We start from the raw sequence: 6,445 nt of genomic DNA, 5'->3' as shown, positions 1-6,445 counted from the left end.
CAGACCCCAAACGGGCGACAGGGTCGGTGGAAGTCAACTCAAGGGTCTGCGAGTCGTGAGAAGGCTGATCCTTACCGGTGCAACTGATGAATAAATAGGAGCCCCCCATTTACGGCGACATGTGCGAGCAAGTCGGCCAATCAGCAATGCGAGACACAGCCAGGAATGGACGGACGCCACGGTGAGCAGCTCTTAGACACTGAAGGTGACAAAAGGTGACAATCACGTCCTACTGTTACTGACGGGCTCAGCAGTGGCCAAGAAAAGAGCAGAATGAAGCGTCAACAAGAAATATCAATCCCACAATGCTTTGGTGGCACTTGTTTCACTGATAAACTTTCAAAAATCAGTAAACGCAGTCGGGGGAACTCAGCACAAGGTGAAGCCACCCGCTGCTGTCACTCGTCCCTTTGTCACCTCCTTCTTCATCACAGGCGCACATGCAGCGCACGCTCACAGTCGGCGGACCCCTCCACCGTGTGGTACCCTTGTGTTGTGTCACCTCATCAAGTAACACTCAGCACTTTAGAATGACAAACCAAAGCCAGGAGTTTAGACATCTTGGCAAAAGTGTTAAAAGATCAAAACCTGAAATCTCACATTGACGCCGGATCTTTGACCCTTTACTTCGGCAGAGAGTCCAGCAAGAAGGCGTCGTGGGTTTGCGTCTCCCACCCGGACTGGGGGGCTTTGTGCCGCTCAAACCGCGTCAGGTTGGACGAAGCCCATCAGTGGGGGGCCGATTTCAGGTGTTTGACTGGCTTGAGGTCCGAGCTCTGGTGGGATCACATGAGGCCATTCCCAGGGTGGTCTTTGTTTTGTGACCCCCTTGGCTGAGCGGCGTTAAACTCTAAAGACTCAGCTTTCTTCATAACTCGACCCCGGTAGCCCTGGAGCGAGCCAAGCTGCTCCTCTCTGGACTTCTCTGTCTTTATGGAGACCCTCAGTGCCCCCAGGACTCCACACGAGGCCTCACCAGTGGGTAATAAACCTTCAGTGGCTTGTACTGCACACGTCAAGGCGCTATATAACTTGACAGTCGTTGAGTCCACCGCGACTCCTAAGTCCTCCTCATAGGGTGGGCTCTTATGAGAATTGACTTGAATTGCACAGTTAAATGGCCACCTCAATAAACCTGCTGTTCTTGATAAGTTTTAGAACAAATCACAGCACAGAAACTGAACTCGTTAAAGTCGTCAATGACTTGCAGGTCAACGCAGACAGAGGCCGTCTATCTGTTCTCATCCTCCTCTTAGATCTGAGTGCTGCATTTGACACCATTGATCACAACATTCTTAGAAATCGCCTGAGTCAATGGGTGGGCCTCTCTGGCAGGGTCTTAAATTGGTTTGAATCCTACCTGACAGGGAGAAAATTCTTAGTTAGTTGTGGTAATTACAACTCGAAGTCACATGATATCCGATATGGTGGTCCACAAGGCTCTATCAGGGTCCGCTGCTCTTCTCAATCTACATGCCTCTGTTAGGTCAGATTATCTCAGAGCACAACGTGAGCTACCACAGCTATGCTGATGACACACAGCTGTACTTATCAATAGCACCTGATGACCCCGACTCTCTTGATTCACTGACCCCCAATGTCTGACTTGTATCTCAGAATGGATGAATAGTAACTTTCTCAAGTTAAATAAAGAGAGAACTGAAATCTTAGTGATTAGCAGTAATGGATACAATGAGGCTATTAGAAATAAACTGGATACATTAGGATTAAAAGTCAAGACGGAGGTAAAAAGCTTAGTGGTGATTGTTGACTGTAATCTGAATTTTAAATCCCATATTCATCAGATCACTAGGACAGCATTTTAAGAAACATAACAGAAGTTAGACGTCTTATATCACTGAAAGATGAGCTGAGAAATGAGTTCACACGTTTGTGTTCAGTCGACTAGATTACTGTGACGCACTCCTCTCAGGACCACCCAAAAAAGACATAAATCACTTGCAACGAGTGCAGAATGGAGCTGCTAGAATCCTAACTGGGAAAAGAAAATCTGAGCACATCACCCCAGTCTGAGTGTCACTACACTGGTCACCTGTGTCATTCAGGATTGACTTTATAATTCTGCTCTTATGGTTTATAAAGCCTTCAATAATCTGCTCCATCTTATATATCAGAATGTCTGACATCTTATACTCCAAATCGTAACCTCAGACCCTCAAATGAGTGTCTCCTTAGAATTCCAAGAGCTAAACTTAAAAGAAGTGGTGAGGCGGGCAGGCGGGTGGTCTTCTGCTGTTATGAACCTCAAATCTGGAATAGCCTGCCAGTAGGAATTCACCAGGCTGATACGGTGGAGCACACGACTGAGAACACGTTACTGTAACATGGCCTTCTCCTAACTTCACTGTCATCTAATCCTGATACTCCGTATGTTCAGTTCATCATAATAACTACTCATGGTGGCTCTAAAATCCGTACTGACCCCAACTCTCTCTTCTGTTTCTTTTTCTGGTGTCTTTGGACCGTGATGTTCCAACAACAATGATGGATGAATTAAAAGCCAGAAGTCTGCATGGCCATCATCATCAAGAGCGTCCGTGAGAACCCTAAATACAAAGAGGACTGTTTCAGTTATGTTAGGTGGAATGCCCAGAGGGGTCCAGGTGGTCTCTTGGCCTGAAACCCATGCAGATTTTATTTTATTTTTTTCCAGCCGTCTGGAGTTTTTTGTTTTTCCGTCCTCCCTGGCCATCGGACCACCTTACTCTTTTTACTCTTTTTCTATGTTAACTAATGTTGTCTTATTTTAATGTCTTATTTTGTCTTTTATTTTTCTATTCTTCATTATGTAAAGCACTTTCAGCTACTGTTTGTATGAAAATGTGCTATCGAAATAAATGTTGTTGTTGGAACCCATGAAGATATCTGAAGGATTTGGGGTTTTCAGGTAGGGTTACATTTTATCAGCACAAAGTGAGGACTCTTACACACTCGTCATACGCTCTGAAATGAATCCTGCCCTGGAGTTTGATTTACTTTACCACTTCAAGTCATAAAGCAGAGACCTCGCTACACAAAACAAACAAAAAACAACGCTAAAATGATAAGCCGGGACTTGATTTTAACATCTAATTTCCAGTATTTTATAATGTTGGTCGTATGAGTCGAATGTGGAAGACTCCCACTATTGGTCCAAGAGATTACGATATGCCAACGCCTGCCCACCTGAGAGAGCACACGCCCTTTGTTTTCTATGTATTGTGCCTACGTGACCACGTGGTAATACCCACACTACTCCGAAGTGACGTTTGCACTGATTTGTGTTTCTTGTATCTCACGCCCTCACCCACTTTTATCAAAAGAGCATCCCTTATTCTAAACCAACGTTTAAATGTAGAAGGAGTAACACATTCAAAATAGCTGGTCTTAATGCTAGAAGTATCAAAAATAAGGTAAGTGAGCTGGAGTCGTATGTAACAGAGCATAATGATGATATTATAGCAATAACGGAAACCTGGCTAAATAACAAAGATGGCGATGAGTGTAACATACACATTATTAGGAAGGAGAGACAGAACAGAAAAGGAGGTGCGGTTGCTGTTTATGCCAAACAGGATTTAAATGTAAGTCATCTTCAGTTGGATGATGAGCCCCATCTTAGTGAGGACGTCTGGCTTATATTAGGGAAAGAGGTCTTATTTTAGGAGTGTGTTACAGACCACCCAATTCAGACAGTGACTTCAACACACATCTTTTAGTAATATCAAAAAGGCAAGTTTACAGGGGGATATTATAATCATGGGGGACTTTAATGATCCAAATATTAACTGGGACAACATTACAGATGGAGGAGCACAAGAGCAGGAGTTTTTAGAAGTAATCAGCGACTGTTTGTTAACACAGCATGTTAAAGAGCCAACACGGGTGAAGCCTGTCTGGATTTAGTATTCTGTAATAATCAGGATAGAATTGAGGGTGTAGAGGTGATTGGACCACTAGGGTCACGTGACCAGAATGTAATACAATTCTCAGTATTTTGTAAGAGTGCAGATGCAAAGACTAAAATTGTGAAGTTGAACTTTGGTAGGCTAAAGTCTGAGTAGGATACACTTTTAAATGTGGAGACAGTCGAGGAGCAGTGGAACAGGTTTAGAAATGTAATGCAGGACAGATACAGACCTAAATGTGGAATTAATAGGAAACTAAAAAAAAACTCCACGGTGGATTAATAAAAAGAAGTTGCAAAGGAAAAAACTGCTGTATAAGGCATATAAGACTAATGACTGCAAAGAGAACCGTATGAGAACATGAGGGCAACCATTAAGAAGGAGATCAGAGAGGCTAAAAGACAGTTGGAGAGGAATAGAGCAGATAAGATGAAAGAAGACCCCAAGAGATTCTTTAGTAGTAAAAGGACAGTCAAGGAGGAGGTGAAGTTCATCAGGAATAGTAAAGGGAATTAAAAGATACAGACAGTGAAATAGCAGATGCCCTAAACTTACATTTTTCTGAGGTGTTCACAAGTGAGCAAGTGGATAACCTCAGAGCAGTAACAGGGACTACTAAGGAGGTACTGAGGGATTTGGAAATTGTAGAGAGAGAAGAGCTGCGGAGATTAAATAAGATGAAATCAAACAAATCACCAGGACCAGATAATATTTATCCTCGTGTTCTTAAGGAGGTCAGTGAGTTCAGATATAAACCCTTGACACTTATTTTTAGGAAGTCACTGCACACTGGAGAGATTCTGAAGGACTGGAAAATGGCAAATATCATCCCATTATATAAAAAGGGTGACAGGGCAGATCAGAGCAACTATAGGCCAGTAAGCTTAACATGAAACATCACAGGAAAATTAATGGAAGGAATTATTAAGGATAAGATTGAGCAACACATGACAAGGACAGGAGTTATGAGGAACAGTCAGCATGGGGTCAGAAGAGGGAGGTCGTGTTTTACTAACATGCTGGAATTCTGTGAGGAGGAAACAAAAGGATACGATCAAAGTGGAGCAGATGATATTATTTATCTGGACTTTCAGAAAGCATTTGATGAGGTGCCACATGAGAGGCTGGGCATCAAATTAAAAGAAGTGGCAGTTCAGGGTGATGTTTTTAGAATTGGCTCAGACACAGGAAGCAGAGGGTGATGGTGTGAGGAACCTCATCAGAACTGGCCGATGTTAAGAGTGGTGACCAGCAGGGGGCAGTGCTAGGGCGCTGCTATTTTTAATATATATAAATGATTTAGATAGGAATATAAGTAACAAGCTGGTTAAGTTGGCAGATGATACCAAAATAGGCGGATTAGCAGATAATTTGGACTTCATTATATCATCACAGAAGGACTTGGATAGCAGACAGGCTAGGGCACAGCTGTGGCAGATGAAATTTAATGTCAGGAAATGTAAAGAATTACAAATAGGAAGTCAAAATGTGAAGTTTGAATACACAAACCTGAAAATTGAGAGTCCACCTTACGAGAAGGATTTAGGAGTCATAGTGGACTCAACTTCCTGTCAGTGTTGAAGAGCCATTAAGAAGGCTAACAGAATGTCAGGTTATATAGCGCCTTGATGTGTGGAGTACAAGTCACAGGAGGTTCTGCTCAACCTTTATAACACTCTGGTGAGGCCTCATCTGGAGTCCTGGGTGCAGTTAGGGTCTCCATAAAGACACAGCAGCACAAGAGAAGGTCCAGAGAAGAGCGACTCAGCCGATTATAGGGGGGCTGCAGGGGATGAGTTCTGAGGAAAGATTCAAAGAGCTGAGCCTTCACAGTTTAAAGAAAAGAAGATTAAGAGGAGACCTGACTGAAGTGTGCAAAACGATGACGAGACGGTGACTTTAAAATGAGTTCATCAAGAACACGGGGACACAGCTGGAAACTTGTGAAGCGGAAATTTCACAAAAACATCAGGAAGTTTTTCTTAACACAAAGAACGACAGACACTTGGAATAAGCGACCGAGTAGTGTGGTGGACAGTAAGACGTTAGGGACTTTCAGAACTCGACTTGATGTTTTCTTGGAGGAAACAAGTGGAGAGGACTGGCGAGCTTTGTGGGGCTGAATGGCCTGTCCTCGTCTAGAGTGTTCTAATCTTAATCTACGATGGAGCGTTCAATCAGAAGAAAATATGAAGCTGGTTTTAAATGAAAAGTCATTGAAGAGGCAAAAGAAATTGGTAACTGCGCTGCTGCAACAAAAGTCGCTGCGTCTGAGAAGCTGATGGGACATTGGAGGAGGCCATTTTTGTTTTTGACTTTATGATCAATTTTTGGGGTTTCAAGAGTATATACGGTATTTTGGAAAGGTGTGTACCCTGGAACGGGGTGGGTACTCTCAGGGATTATTTGGTTCAGCTGTTTATGTGAATACGCAGGACAATTTTAAAAGATTCACCTGCTTTCAAAGGGATTTCTGTGACTAGTAAATCGTTACAGAACAACGCAGTAGATTGTAGATGGTTTAGGTGAGCGTAAAG

Source organism: Polypterus senegalus, chromosome 13 (assembly GCF_016835505.1).
Source record: "Polypterus senegalus isolate Bchr_013 chromosome 13, ASM1683550v1, whole genome shotgun sequence".
Taxonomy (NCBI): domain Eukaryota; kingdom Metazoa; phylum Chordata; class Cladistia; order Polypteriformes; family Polypteridae; genus Polypterus; species Polypterus senegalus.
This window is presented reverse-complemented; position numbering follows the sequence as displayed.